Here is an 18,886-nt window from a genome sequence, read left to right as displayed (position 1 = left end):
TGCATAGAGATAGAGCTGTTTTATTTCCGTATGTTGAATATTTTGAATTATATTGTATCAAAATATGAACAGCAAATTTGATTAGCTTAAATCCTAAGCTAATTTATTGGTATCTGAAAATTTCACCATTGTTAGAATTTTTTCCCCCATTGAATACATGAATTCATTCATGATTTGTACACATCCTTTATTTCTCCTTTTTTGTTTGTTGACAGAAATGTCCCTCCCTAAGCTTTCACAGCTGGGGCATTTTTCCTAGCTGGATTGATAGTGCTTATTCTTCCTGCCTGTTTGTAAATTGCAGAACCAGTTTCTTTGTCCCCTTTTAATTCAGTTTCCTGAACCAAGCTGAAGGTGTTTTGCTAGGTGCTGAACACCTTGTCTGTCCTGCAGTGCAGTGGGCAGATAGCCTCTCTCAACAAGGAGAGCTAGACCAACACTTGGACAGTATGAGTAGGGGGGAATAGTTTACTTACAAGCAGCTGCAGACAAGGAAGTGGACTGTGTGTTTACAATTAAGGAGGAGCTGCTGGCGTTTTCCCCTGCCCGTAAAGTTGTGAGATACTTGTGATTTCTTACAGATGGAGGCTAGATGGTGCAGGGAGAGCACACTGCTTGTTGAGAGCACAGGATGGGACTAAACCACTGAAGTTCCACCGGGCGATTCTCAGGTGCCTGAGTAGCCTGCAAAGGTAAGTCATGTCAGAATTTCCTCTGTTGGTTTTATCAGCTTGGCATTCACTGCACTTAATTCATTGGAAGTTTGACTTGGCTACTGAAGACTAACATTACCACACGCAACCAGATAAAGGACTAGTCTAAAACCTGTCCCACTTCAGTGTGGCCTCTCATCCCATGGCGCCATGCCCATCAAAACCACACAGAATTCCAGCTTGTATCCAACTGAAGCTCTTTGTAAGTACATAGAATAGTAGAATATCAGTGAGTAGAGTTGTAGTGATTGATCCCCTTGGAGGTTTGCTGTTGACTGCTGCGTGAGTCATTGATCTTTATTTGCAAAGCACAGGATCGTCAGGAGACCCCAAACAACACAACGAGGAAGGAAGCGTTGGAGCCAGCTGCACCTGCCGAAGAGAGAGAACAGCAGCTTGGTACAATAGTTTCCTTAATGACCTCAGGTGACATCTGGTTAGGATGCATACAGTCATGAATTGCTTAACAGACACTTGGTATTGGTATTTTATTAGGATCCCCAATTTAGCTGTTGTAAAAACAGCAGCTACTCTTCCTGGGATCCACATGAAACACAATACAGAACATTAATAGATAACAGCTCAAGGACAGGACTACATCAACTTTTTTTTAAAGGCACACGTAGCTTACATATCAATACATACACACAAACTATCTAGGTCATATAGCCTACATATCAATACATACACACAAACTATCTAAGTCAAATAGCCTACATATCAATACATACACACAAACTATCCTGGTCATATAGGGGAGAGGCGTTGTGCCAAGAGGTGTTGCTTTATCTGTTTTTTTTAAACTAGGTTTGCTGTTTATTTGAGCAATATTAGATGTAATAGAGCTCCATGCAATAATGGCACTATATAATAATGTACGCTTTCTTGAATTTGTTCTGGAGTTGGGGACTGTGAAAAGACCTCTGGTGGCACGTCTGGCACACGTCCATTAGGTGTTGAGTAGTCTCTTTCTCTCAGCCGCTGTGGCAGACATGCATTACTGACCTACTTGTGTTTCAAGTGTTAAACAGACGCGTGGCTTTCCGAATCAGCCAGGCTGGTTGTGATGTCTTTTACAGGAACAACATGTCAAAGTGTCATAAGGGGATATGGCCCAGACAGACATTCTCTCCTTAGGCAGTTCCAGCAGAACTTGGCCCCCTTAGGAAGGCTTAATGAATTTACATCACAGAGTGTGTGTGTCTGTGTCTCTCTCTGTGTGTCTGTGTGTGTGCCATTGTGTGCGTCATTGTGTGTGTGTGTGTGTGTGTGTGTCTGTGTCTTGTGTGTGTGTCATTGCTTGTGTCTCTGTGTGTGTATCTCTGTGTGTGTGTCTTTGTGTGTGTCTTTGTGTGTGTCTGTGTATCTCGTGTCTGTGTCTTGTGTCTGTGTGTGTGTCATTGCGTGTGTCTGTGTGTGTGTCTGTGTGTGTGTCTGTGTGTGTGTGTGTGTGTATCTCGTGTCTGTGTCTTGTGTCTGTGTGTGTGTGTCATTGCGTGTGTGTCTGTGTGTGTCTGTATCTGTGTGTGTGTGTGTGTGTGGTGTGAGCATGGTTAAGGCTAGGATAAGCCTGTGGGAACATTCATAATTACCGTAGAAGTACTGTGAACTACAGGAACAAAAGAGCAAGTAGTAGTTATAATGGCATAATTGTAAAACATATTTCTATGTAGAATGAAAATCACAGAAAGCTACAACATAATATACCATTTACACACACGTTAAAGACACTTGATGTCCCTTTGATGATGCCAACGGAATATTAACCAATAATAAACCAAAAAAAATGCTATACCTTCATATGTAAGAAATATATTTCTGGACTGACCTTTTCTAGCCTGTAATTTCTATATTTTCCTCTAACAATGTATGATATTTTGATATTATACTATTCTTTTTAGAGTTTGACCTTTCCAGCCACGGCGCCCTGCACGGTAGGGCCGTCGTTGCATGTCTGTTGCTCCAAATGTAGAGGAAAACTACATCTGACTTGGAAACAAGGCCGCAGGAGAGTTCCTTCTCAGACACACCACTGTGTTAACAGTGTGTGTGTGTGTGTGTGTGTGTGTGTGTGTGTGTGTTGTTCTTCTGCTTCACTTAGCATAACATATGTATCAATCCATTGTGATAAATAGGCTACTCTATTGATTTTTCTACTCATGATATCAGAGCATAACATACTCCTACCCTGAAATATATTTTTTTTTCTGAAATTATGAAGTAGTCGAATATTGTCTGCAATGTAGTCGCCTCAAAAGAGCACGTGCTATTGAACAACTTCAGCTAGGGAAGTATTCTTACCAGTAGCCTTGTTAAATTTCCATCTTGATCTAAATCTTGGTCACAGCTCATGACGATACAAAACAGAAAAAGATGCAAATGAATCGGAACTAATCTCTCATTCTACAAGAGTTCTTTCTTTGTTTGCTTGGAGAGTGTTCACCGGTACTCCCCTACCAAACCCGGTTCTTTGCCCTCAAATGTCTTGTCTGAGTTGAGGCATCCCAGTGTGAAAACCCACTGTGGACAAAGCTTTTTGAAATGACATCACTAATTCCCTGCTGTTGGAGTGAGGAGTGTACACTATTACTGTGTGTGTGTGACTGTGTGTGGTAGTTGTTTTACGGAGGTGTGTGGTAGTTGTTTTACGGAGGTGTGTGGTAGTTGTTTTACGGAGGTGTGTGGTAGTTGTTTTACGGAGGTGTGTGGTAGTTGTTTTACGGAGGTGTGTGGTAGTTGTTTTACGGAGGTGTGTGGTAGTTGTTTTACGAGGTGTGTGTGGTAGTTGTTTTACGAGGTGTGTGTGGTAGTTGTTTTACGAGGTGTGTGTGGTAGTTGTTTTACGAGGTGTGTGGTAGTTGTTTTACAGAGGTGTGTGTGGTAGTTGTTTTACAGAGGTGTGTGTGGTAGTTGTTTTACAGAGGTGTGTGGTAGTTGTTTTACAGAGGTGTGTGTGTGTGTGTGGTAGTTGTTTTACGGAGGTGTGTGTGTGTGTGGTAGTTGTTTTACGGAGGTGTGTGTGTGTGGTAGTTGTTTTACGAGGTGTGTGTGTGGTAGTTGTTTTACTGAGGTGTGTGTGTGTGGTAGTTGTTTTATGGAGGTGTGTGTGTGTGTGGTAGTTGTTTTACGAGGTGTGTGGTAGTTGTTTTACGAGGTGTATGTGTGTGGTAGTTGTTTTACGAGGTGTGTGGTAGTTGTTTTACGAGGTGTGTGTGTGTGGTAGTTGTTTTACGGAGGTGTGTGTGGGGGTAAGACTTTTTGAAGCTGTCCAATTGGGTTATTTCAACGAACGTTACACACTAAAGCACACCAACATCGAGGCTAGACCTGTGTCCTACAGTTGCTGTTTTCCTCTCAGTAAGGTACTATTGTAGTATCACCAGGGAAATCCATGTTGTTGCCGGCCCCGAAGGTGTCCAATGCAGCCGTTAAAAAAAAAATCTCAATATCAAATCATTTCTGGGTAACAATTAAGTACCTTACTGTGATCTGTTTTAAATAAAAAATGGCCAAAAAGAAACAAAAATAGTGTAACTTCTTAGCAAAGAGCAATTTCTCAAGCAATAATTTAGCTAGGATTGTCTGGGAGTGGTCTGAGTGGTGGGTGTAATTGGATGAGCCTAATGGGAGAGAGATGTCACCTGAAAACGATCTGTTTTTAGCAGAGAGCTTTGAAACACTCTTTGTTATTGGTCTATTAACTTATACCGCCTGGGGATGTCGCCAGACAGGCCAAAACTCCTCCCACATAAACAGGCTGAAATTTCAGGCGGTCTTTTCAAACAGCTCTTACATTAAACGGTCATTATCATCATTTTCACAATTTCACAGAATTGTTCCAAACCTCATAGTGTGGAAATATATATAAAACACAGGAAATTATGTTTTTTGACTGCACTGGGCCTTTTACTATCCAGCAGGGATTGTCTTCTTATTGGTGAGATAATCTTCCATGTACTCAGGTGTGTGTTGTGTGCTTAGACTCTCTGTAGTGGCTTGTAAAGCCAGGCACCATCCAAACAAGCCCAGTGAAAGTCAACTACAGGGACTGTACAGTGTCATAACCGTAACAGCCTTTAACAACAGCCCTATTTGATTGGAAGAGCAGGTTAGAAATTCTTTGTGTCATTTTTTGTTGTTGCTGCCTTTGTTCAATGCGATGTAGGTTCACCCCTTTTGAGGTTTTTAGAGGGGATTTTCTGGCTGGCACTGAAATTCAACACTCAACACCTGGGAGATGAGAAGGAAAAACAACAATTTAAACCTCTGCATAGAGGTGGGGGGGTACAACTGAACAGGAATACTCCAATCCAAGTTCAGGGGTCTGGTTTCTCCTGTGAACAGACTCTCGTTGTTTATACAGTAACCAGTGTCAACTTGTGTTGCTCTTCTGTGCTGTACAGAGTTAGCCTGGTGACGCCGCAGGCTACAAGGGGATGTGCTAGAAAACAAAAAAATCAGAGTAAACCTGTGTATTTAGTGAGGAAACACCCGTTCCAGTGCTGTCATCTCCAAAGGTGTGTGTTCTGTGTGCCAGGAAACATTGTACTGATGCGGTACTACTCCCGGACTGCTTCATGTTCGCCGTGAGGCTGATGAGAAGACGCTGGGTTCTGTGCAATTGGTCGTCATTAAGGTGCGAATCCTACCTTCCACTTAAGTAAAATGTTCACTTAGCCATGCATTGATGTCAGTGGGAGACTAAGTGAACATTTTACTTGAGTGGAATTTAGGATTTGTCCCTTTTCAGTTTAAAGACAGTGATTCCCAACTAATGGGTGTTACCCAACCGGTTGGTGGCAGCCAATGCCTGTTTGGTCACAGTTAAAGCTAGAATCCTTAATTGGAACAATAACAAAGACACATCCCCGCCCCTGTTTGGGCCTGTAGAAATGTAAACACTCAAATTCATAGACAGAGCTATGGATGCAAGAACTGATCAGCCATGATGTCATATGTATAATCTTAACCATATTTTGAGGATATACAGTGTTTGTTTACATTTAAAACAAGCTTATATTTTGGGTTCTGATGGGGGACGACAGTTGAACAAAGCTCATGAGTCATTTATAAGTTATATTTATGGATGTACAGTATATCGTTAATTTATAAGTCCCAAAATGTATTTAGCAACTAAGGATTCTGGATTTAATATATTCGGCATTAGGAACATTTGAAAGAAAGGCTTTTGGCGCGGTCACAACACAATGCAAAAAAATGATTGATTTACTGGTATAATGTATAACACCAACCTAATGTAACCAATGTGAAATGGCTAGCTAGTTAGCGGTGGTGCGCGCTAATAGCGTTTAAATCGGTGACGTCACTCGCTCTGAGACCTTGAAGTAGTTGTTCCCCTTGCTCTGCAAGGACCGTGGCTTTTGTGGCGCGATGGGTAACGATGCTTCGAGGGTGGCTGTTGTCTATGTGTGCAGAGAGTCCCTGGTTCGAGCCCAGGTCGGGGCGAGGAGAGGGACTGAAGCTAAACTGTTACACTGACAACTCCTTGTCTCTGGAGGAACATTTAGCGGCCTGTGTGACTAACTTTTGGTTGTTCATTCTAAATTTTGTGATGTGAATAATAATGCTAACAAAAAACAATAATATCAGATTACGAAACATCATGTACACAATTTGGAGACACAGAAGCCTAAAGCCGTGTCTAAATAGACCATGTGAGCCTGAGTCTTAACTTGGACTTTGAAGAAACCCCTATTGTGGATTTTCTTTCACTATCTGCCTGTAGTGTTTACTATCTGCCTGTAGTGGTTACTATCTGCCTGTAGTGTTTACTATCTGCCTGTAGTGTTTACTATCTGCCTGTAGTGTTTACTATCAGCCTGTAGTGTTTACTATCAGCCTGTAGTGTTTACTATCAGCCTGTAGTGTTTACTATCAGCCTGTAGTGTTTACTATCAGCCTGTAGTGTTTACTATCAGCCTGTAGTGTTCAGAATCTGTAAGAGAAACAGTTTTACTAGTTGGGAAAAGTGAAAGAAAGGGCCATTGTGTTAGCAGCCTTTGACCACCAGTGTGTAACAGCCATGTATTGGAGAATACACACACACACATATCAGATGGTTATACCTGTAAGACAGCTTCCCTTGGTTTACCTCTCTCTGTCTCTCAGTGGAACCACAGTCACAACAAGACACAACACAGACCACAAAAGGAAGTATCCTGTTGTCGTGTATCAGATGAGTTGTAACCAACATAGATTGTGCCAGAGAGAGCCAAGGAGACAGCCAATGTTACGTTACATGACGTTACAGTATAGCTTCCGTCCCTCTCCTTGCCTCGAACCAGGGACCCTCTGCACACATAGACAACAGCCACCCTCGAAGCATCGTTACCCATCGCTCCACAAAGAGCAAGGGGAACAACTACTTCAAGGTCTCAGAGCGAGTGACATCACCGATTGAAACGCTATTAGCGCGCACCACCGCTAACTAGCTAGCCATTTCACATCGGTTACATACTAGCATCCACCTTGCCTTTTGTATACTAGCTCCTACTCCACATCCTCATATTTCAGTTAAATTAATGGAGGCCACAGACAGAAACGTTAATGTCTGCAAAAACAGATGTACTGTTGCATAGAAAAGGTAATCTCTGGTCAAATCTTTGGTCTGTGTGTGAGACAGCGAGACTATGAGAATGTGTGTGTATTGAGAGAGAGAGAGAGACCTCTCCCATAGAAAGTTGTGTCATACTCCTGGCAAGAGCCCCTTCGTGGGTGGGGTGAGTGGTATTTTCCCCTTCCCAACGCACACAAAACACACGCCCACCTGTGCAACACACACACAGACTTATGTGCCACAGACACCTGGACTCAGGTAATTGTGTGTGCGCTGCTCGCACGCGCATGTGTGTGTGGGGTGCTCACGCCAGTGTGTGAGTGCAAACAAATGTGCCCGGGCCTGAACACGTCTCAGCTCACCAGCCAGCCAACCCCTGAGTCTAACCCCCCACCGTCACATTGTTCACTACACCTGGAAGCAGTCGTATTACAACAGTCTCTCTTGACAGACAGCACAGTACTGAGCAGCTTAAGGAAGGACTTTCTGGTCGAGGAGTAACAGTATTCACTGTAAACCAGTGAACCCATGGTCTCCATGGTTGGATTAGTTTGATGAATGTGGCGCGGAAGCTAGCAACGTTAAAAAGGTAGGTAAACGGCAAAGGTAGCTAGCAGAGTCGAGGTGTTGTGTTGGAACGGGCTGTTGGAACGGGCTGTTGGAACGGGCTGTTGTGTATTTGTGCATTAAGTTACTTCAGCTCGTATCAGCTCAGGTGATTTTAAGATGAGGCCTACAATCTGATATGTAGATATAATACAGCCTCAAATGTCTTGAAAACCAAACCAGGTTAGAGGGATGGTTGTAACAGAAACGTACACCAGGTTAGAGGGATGGCTGTAACAGAAACCCACACCAGGTTAGAGGGATGGCTGTAACAGAAACCCACACCAGGTTAGAGGGATGGCTGTAACAGAAACCCACACCAGGTTAGAGGGATGGCTGTAACAGAAACCCACACCAGGTTAGAGGGATGGCTGTAACAGAAACCCACACCAGGTTAGAGGGATGGCTGTAACAGAAACCCACACCAGGTTAGAGGGATGGCTGTAACAGAAACCCACACCAGGTTAGAGGGATGGTTGTAACAGAAACCCAAACCAGGTTAGATAGATGGCTGTAACAGAAACCCACACCAGGTTAGAGGGATGGCTGTAACAGAAACCCAAACCAGGTTAGATAGATGGTTGTAACAGAAACCCAAACCAGGTTAGATAGATGGCTGTAACAGAAACCCAAACCAGGTTAGATAGATGGCTGTAACAGAAACCCAAACCAGGTTAGATAGATGGCTGTAACAGAAACCCAAACCAGGGTAGAGGGATGGCTGTAACAGAAACCCAAACCAGGTTAGATAGATGGCTGTAACAGAAACCCAAACCAGGTTAGATAGATGGCTGTAACAGAAACCCAAACCAGGTTAGATAGATGGCTGTAACAGAAACCCAAACCAGGTTAGAGGGATGGCTGTAACAGAAACCCAAACCAGGTTAGAGGGATGGCTGTAACAGAAACCCAAACCAGGTTAGATAGATGGCTGTAACAGAAACCCAAACCAGGTTAGAGGGATGGCTGTAACAGAAACCCAAACCAGGTTAGATAGATGGCTGTAACAGAAACCCAAACCAGGTTAGATAGATGGTTGTAACAAACCCAAACCAGGTTAGATAGATGGCTGTAACAGAAACCCAAACCAGGTTAGAGAGGGAGGGATGGCTGTAACAAATCAGGACAGGTCTTTTCACTGAGCAGCCATTATGAACACAAGCTGTAAAACAGTGATCGCAAAGGTCATTACAGAAAACACCAGACTGATACCTATCAGGATTATTTGTGAGGATAACATCAAGGAGAGTAGCATTTTCTGGGTGTTTGGAGTCATACCTTGTGGGATTGGTAATAATCTGAGAGATTTAGGGAGTCCCATTGTTTTAAGACTTGGTCAGGTGGTTTAAGCATGTCCCAGTTTAGGTCACCTAACAGGACAAATTCAGACTTAGTGTAAGGGGCCAGGAGAGAGCTTAGGGTACAGGCCGGTGCTGATGGTGAGACATTGATTGGCATTGATTGGTTGATCGATTTTTATACTACACAAAGATAAATAACATACAGTTTTCTCAACAAATCCAATCTGTTAGTAATAGGATTTATTGCCCCCGTTACTGAGATGGTTGTTCCAGTTTAGATGTTTGAGGTAGTCTCAGTATTCAATCTTCCCTTCCCTGGCACTCATTCTGAATGCAGGCTACGCGTGATTAACAATTCCACTTGTTGGATATCCTAATTCTGGCTCGATTCCAATCGGAATTACACATCACTTTACAAGCCAGCATAATGTGACTTGCGGGCCTGATGTGGCCTGTAAACCAGGAGTTTCCTAACACCACTGTGTTAGGATATAACTAGGTCCTCAAAGGCCTTATGATCTACAATGAGTGCACAAAACAGGGAGCGTTACTCAATATGAGGTGTTCCTAATGTTTGGTATACTCAGCGTATGTAATGTCATAAATAATTTTATTTTAAAGGCTGGTGGAACCGTTCACAGATGGTTCTAGGGAGAACTTTTTAGATGATAACATTTTTATTGGTAGAACCCTTCATAGATGGTTCTAGGGAGAACCTTATACAGGGGATCCTTTGAAGAACCCTACACTAAAAAGGCTTCCCCTATGGGAACAAACCCAAGAACCCTGTATGGTTCTACAGAACACCTGTTGTTCTAATAGGTGTCTCAAACTGGTGCCCGCTGGAAGATAACACAGATCTCCTCTCAGACTAGAGATAGAGACTGGCATCCCCCCCCCCCAAAACAGTGACTGTTTTATTGAAGATGAAAGGTATTTTTACCTGTTTTACTAGGATGAAATTCAATCTTCTTTTTATCCTCGGTTTCATTACATCTGAACTTATGAGGAAATCGAGATTGATTCCTTGCAGCCTGTTTGGACATAGTCTTTTGCACTCTTTCTTCCTCGCTCTCAATCTGTCAGACTGTGTCTGTCTGTCTATTAGTGTTATCCATCTATCCATTCAATGACAAGCATCCAGATATGTATCAAAATAACCTATGAGGTATTTAGCAGTTAGCTTTAATTGAATTTGCTTCCATGTGTAGGTATTCTGTTTGGCCAAATAGCATGATGTGTCATGAATAACTTGAAAGCTTATGCCACAACACTAAATTAGATTTGCGGCAAGGCGTATGATTTGAGTTTACAAGCTCATTTTTGAAGGGGGTCTTTTCCAAAAGGAGCTCAGTGGCTCCACGAGCAGTCTAAACTGATATTCACAGTGGTTCCACGAGCAGTCTAAACTGATATTCACAGTGGTTCCACGAGCAGTCTAAACTGATATTCACAGTGGCTCCACGAGCAGTCTAAACTGATATTCACAGTGGTTCCACGAGCAGTCTAAACTGATATTCACAGTGGTTCCACGAGCAGTCTAAACTGATATTCACAGTGGCTCCACGAGCAGTCTAAACTGATATTCACAGTGGCTCCACGAGCAGTCTAAACTGATATTCACAGTGGTTCCACGAGCAGTCTAAACTGATATTCACAGTGGCTCCACGAGCAGTCTAAACTGATATTCACAGTGGTTCCACGAGCAGTCTAAACTGATATTCACAGTGGTTCCACGAGCAGTCTAACCTGATATTCACAGTGGCTCATTGAGCAGTCTAAACTGATATTCACAGTGGTTCCACGAGCAGTCTAAACTGATATTCACAGTGGCTCCACGAGCAGTCTAAACTGATATTCACAGTGGCTCCACGAGCAGTCTAAACTGATATTCACAGTGGTTCCACGAGCAGTCTAAACTGATATTCACAGTGGCTCCACGAGCAGTCTAAACTGATATTCACAGTGGCTCCACGAGCAGTCTAAACTGATATTCACAGTGGCTCCACGAGCAGTCTAAACTGATATTCACAGTGGTTCCACGAGCAGTCTAAACTGATATTCACAGTGGTTCCACGAGCAGTCTAAACTGATATTCACAGTGGTTCCACGAGCAGTCTAAACTGATATTCACAGTGGTTCCACGAGCAGTCTAAACTGATATTCACAGTGGTTCCACGAGCAGTCTAAACTGATATTTACAGTGGCTCCACGAGCAGTCTAAACTGATATTCACAGTGGTTCCACGAGCAGTCTAAACTGATATTCACAGTGGTTCCACGAGCAGTCTAAACTGATATTCACAGTGGCTCCACGAGCAGTCTAAACTGATATTCACAGTGGCTCCACGAGCAGTCTAAACTGATATTCACAGTGGTTCCACGAGCAGTCTAAACTGATATTCACAGTGGCTCCACGAGCAGTCTAAACTGATATTCACAGTGGTTCCACGAGCAGTCTAAACTGATATTCACAGTGGTTCCACGAGCAGTCTAACCTGATATTCACAGTGGCTCATTGAGCAGTCTAAACTGATATTCACAGTGGTTCCACGAGCAGTCTAAACTGATATTCACAGTGGCTCCACGAGCAGTCTAAACTGATATTCACAGTGGCTCCACGAGCAGTCTAAACTGATATTCACAGTGGTTCCACGAGCAGTCTAAACTGATATTCACAGTGGCTCCACGAGCAGTCTAAACTGATATTCACAGTGGCTCCACGAGCAGTCTAAACTGATATTCACAGTGGTTCCACGAGCAGTCTAAACTGATATTCACAGTGGTTCCACGAGCAGTCTAAACTGATATTCACAGTGGTTCCACGAGCAGTCTAAACTGATATTCACAGTGGTTCCACGAGCAGTCTAACCTGATATTCACAGTGGCTCATTGAGCAGTCTAAACTGATATTCACAGTGGTTCCACGAGCAGTCTAAACTGATATTCACAGTGGCTCCACGAGCAGTCTAAACTGATATTCACAGTGGCTCATTGAGCAGTCTAAACTGATATTCACAGTGGCTCCACGAGCAGTCTAAACTGATATTCACAGTGGCTCATTGAGCAGTCTAAACTGATATTCACAGTGGCTCCACAAGCAGTCTAAACTGATATTCACAGTGGCTCCACGAGTGTAATACTTCATGTTCAGCTAAACTTGCACGTACGCGTCTTTTCTTACTGTCTTTTCAGAACTGACTTTGTTGATATCTGCAATTATGGAACAATTTACTTACAGTATTCAGAAAGTATTCAAATCCCTTGACATTTTGTTACATTACAGCCTTGTTCTAATATTGATTAAATAAAAAAAATGTCCTCAATCTACACACAATACCCCATAATAACATCACAATACCCCATAAAACAGGTTAAACCTTTTAGCAAATTTATTACAAATAAACAAATAGCTTATTTATATAATTATTCAGACCCTTTGCTATGAGACTCACAATTGAGCTCAAGTGCATCCTGTTTCATTGATCATCCTTAATGTTTCTACAACTTGATTGGAGTCCACCTGTGGTAAATTGAGTGGATATGATTTGGAAAGGCACACACCTGTCTATATAAGGTCCCACAGTTGACAGTGCATGTCAGAGCAAAAACCAAGCCATGAGGTCAAAGGAATTGTCCGTAGAGCTCCGAGACAGGATTTTGCCGAGGCAAAGATCTGGGGAAGGGTACCAAAACATTTCTGCAGCATTGAAGGTCCCCGTTACGAATCCCTTTGGCCCGACAATCTAGGGGGGGATGGTAATGGGACCCGTAACATAACTCATGCAAATTATAGTAGTGACAAAGAGTGAGAACAAAATAACCACGACAACTAATATCTACCGTCAAACACTCAGGGTTTATTTACAAACACACGGTAATGGGGGGAGCAGGAAAAGGGGCTGAGCTGGACCCAAGGAAAGAAATAATAAGTATTCACAAACACCCCTAAGCTAGACTAGCCTACTTCAACAACAGATAACTAACTAACCAAAAATAGTGGGTGGTCCACCCAGTTCTAACTAGTGTATTTAACAAAGTTTACCTACGGGTAGTGTATGCCCATGGGCGACCTGTCTGGTTACCCCCTATCAAACAAACACTCAAACACCATAACAAAACCAATACTCACAGGTGGGGACAAAGTGACATGTAGTTGCAAACCAAACAAGAGATCTACAGACAGATGGCATTGACAAAGAGAATTGAGCTCTAGAGAACACAACTGACAGGGTTTTTAAACCAAGGGAAAGGGACTGTGATTGGGTAGGAGAAAAGGAGCAGGTGTCTTCTGATTAGCGACTGATTGATGACTGATTGGGGAATGATGATTGTCACCTGTGAGTAGGGGAGAAGGAGAGAAAAGAAATACACAGGATACACACAGAATACTTGTATCCGTAACAGTCCCCAAGAACACAGTGGCATCCATCATTCTTAAATGGAAGAAGTTTGGAACCACCAAGACTCTTCCTAGAGCTGGCCGCCAAACCATACTGAGCAATTAGGGGAGAAGGGCCTTGGTCAGGGAGGTGACCAAGAACTTGATGGTCACTCTGACAGCGCTCCAGAGTTCCTCTGTGGAGATGGGAGAATCTTCCAGAAGGACAACCATCTCTGCACCACTCCACTAATCAGGCCTTTATGGTAGAGTGGCCAGACAGGAGACACTCCTCAGTAAAAGGCACATGACAGCCCGCATTGAGTTTGCCAAAAGGCACCTAAAGACTCTCAGACCATAAGAAACAAGATTCTCTGGTCTGATGAAACTAAGATTGAACTCTTTGGCCTGAATGCCAAGCGTCACGTCGTGAGGAAACCTGGCACCATCCCTATGGTGAAGCATGGTGGTGGCAGCATCATGCTGTGGGGATGTTTTTCTGTGGGAGGAACTAAGAGACTAGTCAGGATCGAGGGAAAGATGAATGGAGCAAGGTACAGAGAGATCCTTGATGAAAACCTGCTCCAAGGCGCTCAGGACCTTAGACTGGGACGAAGGTTCACCTTCCAACAGGACATCAACCCTAAGCAAGCACACAGCCAAGACCAATGCAGGAGTGGCTTTGGGACAAGTCTCTGAATGACCTTGAGTGGTCCAGCCAGAGCCTGGACTTAAACCCGATCAAACATCTCTGGAGAGACCTGAAAATAGCTGTGCAGCGACGCTCCCCATCCAACCAGACAGTGCTTGAGAGGATCTGCAGTGAAGAATGGGAGAAACTCCCCAAATCCAGGTGTGCCAAGCTTGTAGCGTCATACCCAAGAAGACGCAATGCTGTAATCGCTGCCAAAAGTGCTTCAACAAAGTACAGAGTAAATGGTCTGAATAACGATGTAAATGTGATATTTCAGTTTTCTTTTTTTATATACATTTGCAAAAAGGTTAAAAAAAAACATTTTTTTGTCATTATGGGGTATTGTGTGTACAGTAGATTGATTATACATTTTTCTGTCACCTTTATTTAACTAGGCAAGTCAGTTAAGAACAAATTATTATTTATAATGACGGCCTACACCGGCCAAACGCGGACGACGCTGGTTCAATCACGGCCGGTTGTGAAACAGCCTGGATTCGAACCAGGGTGTCTGTAGTGACACCTCTAACACTGAGATGCAGTACCTTAGATCGCTGCGCCACTCGGGAGCCCAACTTGATGAGGGAAAAATACAATTTAATCTGTTTTAGAATAAGGCTGTAACGTAACAAAATGTGGAAAAAGTCAAGGGGTCTGAAAACTTTCCCAATGCACTGTACTGTTTTATGTGGTTGTCTCACCTAGCTATCTTAACATGAATGTACTGACTATGACTGTTTTATGTGGTTGTCTCACCTAGCTATCTTAACATGAATGTACTGACTATGACTGTTTTATGTGGTTGTCTCACCTAGCTATCTTAACATGAATGTACTTACTATGACTGTTTAATGTGGTTGTCTCACCTAGCTATCTTAACATGAATGTACTGACTATGACTGTTTAATGTGGTTGTCTCACCTAGCTATCTTAACATGAATGTACTGACTATGACTGTTTAATGTGGTTGTCTCACCTAGCTATCTTAACATGAATGTACTGACTATGACTGTTTAATGTGGTTGTCTCACCTAGCTATCTTAACATGAATGTACTGACTATGACTGTTTAATGTGGTTGTCTCACCTAGCTATCTTAACATGAATGTACTGACTATGACTGTTTAATGTGGTTGTCTCACCTAGCTATCTTAACATGAATGTACTGACTATGACTGTTTAATGTGGTTGTCTCACCTAGCTATCTTAACATGAATGTACTGACTATGACTGTTTAATGTGGTTGTCTCACCTAGCTATCTTAACATGAATGTACTGACTATGACTGTTTAATGTGGTTGTCTCACCTAGCTATCTTAACATGAATGTACTGACTATGACTGTTTAATGTGGTTGTCTCACCTCGCTATCTTAACATGAATGTACTGACTATGACTGTTTAATGTGGTTGTCTCACCTAGCTATCTTAACATGAATGTACTGACTATGACTGTTTAATGTGGTTGTCTCACCTAGCTATCTTAACATGAATGTACTGACTATGACTGTTTAATGTGGTTGTCTCACCTAGCTATCTTAACATGAATGTACTGACTATGACTGTTTAATGTGGTTGTCTCACCTAGCTATCTTAACATGAATGTACTGACTATGACTGTTTAATGTGGTTGTCTCACCTAGCTATCTTAACATGAATGTACTGACTATGACTGTTTAATGTGGTTGTCTCACCTAGCTATCTTAACATGAATGTACTGACTATGACTGTTTAATGTGGTTGTCTCACCTAGCTATCTTAACATGAATGTACTGACTATGACTGTTTAATGTGGTTGTCTCACCTCGCTATCTTAACATGAATGTACTGACTATGACTGTTTAATGTGGTTGTCTCACCTAGCTATCTTAACATGAATGTACTGACTATGACTGTTTAATGTGGTTGTCTCACCTAGCTATCTTAACATGAATGTACTGACTATGACTGTTTAATGTGGTTGTCTCACCTAGCTATCTTAACATGAATGTACTGACTATGACTGTTTAATGTGGTTGTCTCACCTAGCTATCTTAACATGAATGTACTGACTATGACTGTTTAATGTGGTTGTCTCACCTAGCTATCTTAACATGAATGCATTAACTGGAGGTCGCTCTGGATAAGAGTGTCTGCTAAATCAGGGGTTCCCAAACTGTTTCACTCAGGCCCCCTTTCCAGCATTGGGGAACATCCCGCGCCCACGTCTATTTCTATGGGCACAAGCACTGTTCATGATGAACTGTTCACATCCCTCTGGTTGGTGGAGAAAGGTTTCAGATTTAGAGCTCATGTTCTTGCAATTCTACACATTTTACTATGTCTAATGTGTATTCATGTGATATTTGAGATACTCAAACATTGCAACAAAATCTATATACTAAAAAACGTAGCTAAAGAAACGTTAGCTGACATGAACTAGTTGATCTGTTGTCTTCCTTTCAAATCAAATCAAATTTTATTGGTCACATACACATGGTTAACAGATGTTAATGTGAGTGTAGCGAAATGCTTGTGCTTCTAGTTCCGACAGTGCAGTAATATCTAACAATTCCCCAACAAATACCTAATACAGACAAATCTAAAAGGGTGAATGAGAATATGTACATGTAAGTATATGGATGAGCGATGGACGAGCGGCATAGGCAAGGTGCAGTAGATAGTATAAAATACAGTATGTACATGTGATGAGTAATGTAAGATATGTAAACATTATTAAAGTGGCATTATTTAGAGTGCATTGTATAAAGTGACTAGTGATCCATTTATTAAAGTGGCCAGTGAATGGGTCTCAATGTAGGCAGCAGCCTCTCTGAGTTAGTGGTGGATTTTTAGCAGTCTGATGGCCTTGAGATAGAAGCTGTTTTTCAGTCTCTCGGACCCAGCATTGATGCACCTGTACTGACCTCGCCTTCTGGATGGTAGTGGGGTGAACAGGCCGTGGCTTGGGTGGTTGTTGTCCTTGATGATCTTTTTGGCCTTCCTGTGACATCGGGTGCTGTAGGTGTCCTGGAGGGCAGGTAGTTTGCCCCCGGTGATGCATTGTGCAGACCGCACTACCTTCTGGAGAGCCCTGCGGTTGAGGGCGGAGCAGTTGACGTACCAGGTTGAGATACAGCCCAACAGGATGCTCTCCATTGTGCATCTGTAAAAGTTTGTCAGGGTTTTGGGTGACAAGCAGAATTTCTTCAGCCTCCTGAAGTTGAAGAGGCGCTGCTGCGCTGTGTGAGTGAACCATTTCAGTTTGTCTGTGATGTGTTCGCCGAGGAATTTAAAACGTTCCACCTTCTCCACTGCTGTCCCTTCGATGTGGATAGGGGGGTGCTCCCTCTGCTGTTTCCTGAAGTCCACGGTCATTTCGTGTGACTCGTTTGATACCTGCCTAATCATACAATCTGTTCTTTTTGTGTTTGGTTGTTTAGTCTCAAGGTCTCTGACTAACGCTGTCTGTCTCTGGTCAACAGGTGCTGCTTGGTCTCTGGGTCACTGTCTCTCCTGTCTCCTCCCCTGGCTCCTAACCCTCCTTGCGTTTGCTTTGGCAAGCAGCCCAGCCCAGAGCCACTTAGTATTTTAAGGCTGAAACAGTGCTGAAACCATCATCCCTGCTCTCCTCTGTCATCCATCTCAATGGGGAAGTGAAATACGTGACTGACTACTGTGGGGACCCTCCCTGCTGTTTGCCTCTTGACCTTTGATCTGGGACCTGTGTGAACCTGTGTTCTGTCCTCAAGGTGACACTGCTCTGAATAACCTTTTGGAGACATTTTAGAAACATTGTGGAGACATTTTAGAAACGTTGTGGAGACATTTTTGGAAACGTTCTGAAAACATTGTTGACACGGTGTTAGGCCTCACCTAGTACTTGATGTTGATGTTTCGATGCAAGCTGTCCGTTTGAGACTGATAAAAGTTTTTTTTAAAGTCTATTAAAACTGACAACCTAAGCCATATCTCCTGGTTTGAGAGCACACTTTCTGAAATATCACACACATCTCAAGTTTCCCGTATCTTGGTCCTGGAGGCTGAAGCTTGTGTCACCATGGCGACGGATTCTCCCAACCCCTCCCTGAGGTCCAGAGTTACCATGACGACGGACAACGACTCCTACATGAGCACGTCCACCCTCCCCTGCTGCCACTTCCTGTCAGCTAACATCATCAACGGGGGTAAGTCAAACCATTTCCTGTTTCCTGTTTGATACTGAATGCTGCACAGTGCCTGTGATAGGTTGGTTACTGTACACGTGCGTGAGAGTTGCTGAGTTCCATGGCTTAGGGTTTAAGTTGGTTTACTTATATAATCTAATCTCCTCATCCTCACATCTCCTCATCCCCACATCCCCTTATCCTCTCATCTCCTCATCCTCACATCACCTCATCCTCTCATCTCCTCATCCTCACATCTCCTCATCCTCACATCTCCTCATCCCCACATCCCATTATCCTCTCATCTCCACATCTCAACATCTCCTCATCCTCACATCTCCTCATCCTCACATCTCCTCATCCTCACATCTCCTCATCTCCTCCCTCGGGATAAGGAGTGTCTCTCAGACAGACCCTCTACTACTGAGCCTGCTTAGTTCCAGACATCCCGTCTGAGAAAAGAGAGAGGCAGA

General features: G+C 43.1%; 1 long non-coding RNA gene across 1 annotated transcript; it reads left to right on the top strand.

Moving 5' to 3' along the window:
- The first annotated feature begins 702 nt into the window (after positions 1-702).
- LOC139557823 (uncharacterized) lies at positions 703-18,424 on the top strand. Its single transcript, XR_011671475.1, has 3 exons — positions 703-915; positions 1,028-1,112; positions 17,733-18,424. It is a non-coding gene; the product is annotated as an uncharacterized lncRNA (long non-coding RNA).
- Positions 18,425-18,886: the final 462 nt, after the last annotated feature.

Source organism: Salvelinus alpinus, chromosome 28 (genome assembly GCF_045679555.1).
Source record: "Salvelinus alpinus chromosome 28, SLU_Salpinus.1, whole genome shotgun sequence".
NCBI classification, from domain to species: domain Eukaryota; kingdom Metazoa; phylum Chordata; class Actinopteri; order Salmoniformes; family Salmonidae; genus Salvelinus; species Salvelinus alpinus.
The sequence above is the reverse complement of the archived record's forward strand: the minus strand, read 5'-3'. Positions and strand labels throughout refer to the sequence as shown.